The sequence below is a fragment of the Arvicanthis niloticus genome, chromosome 4 (genome assembly GCF_011762505.2).
Source record: "Arvicanthis niloticus isolate mArvNil1 chromosome 4, mArvNil1.pat.X, whole genome shotgun sequence".
In the NCBI taxonomy this organism is placed as follows: Eukaryota; Metazoa; Chordata; class Mammalia; order Rodentia; family Muridae; genus Arvicanthis; species Arvicanthis niloticus.
The window spans coordinates 40,737,446-40,738,001 of record NC_047661.1 but is presented as its reverse complement, the minus strand read 5'-3'; positions in this window follow the sequence as shown (position 1 = coordinate 40,738,001).

The following is a 556-nucleotide window of genomic DNA, read 5'->3' as shown; positions in this document are numbered from 1 at the left end:
AACGGCCATATTGATTTCCAAAGTGAACAGGTTTGCACTCCCACCAGTAATGAAGAAGTGTTTTCCTTGGTTCACGTCTTCACCAGCATGAGTTATAACTTGTGTTTTTGATCTTAGCAATTCTGACAGGTGTAAGATAAAAATCTCAGAATCATTTTAATTTGCCTTTCCTTGCTTGATTAAAAATGTTGAACAATTCTCAGCCCATTTAAGATTTCTCTGCAGAAAATTCTCTGTGTTAATCTGTACCTAATTTTTAATTGGATTATTTGATTTGTTGACATCTAGTTTCTTGAGTTCTATATATACTTTGGATATTAACCCTTTGTCAAATGTGGAGTTGGTAAAATCTTTTCCCATCCTGTAGGCTGCCATTTTGTCTTGTTGATGGTATCCTTTGCTTTACAGAAGCTTTTCAGTTTTGTGAGGTCCCGTGAAGTAGAAATTTCTGGTTGTGTCATGTGATACAGACTCACATGATGTTTTGCTGAGGCAAGACCCATGAGAGGATGTGCTTGCACAGCTAGCCTTGTAATGCTTCGTTGGTCTCCTGTCT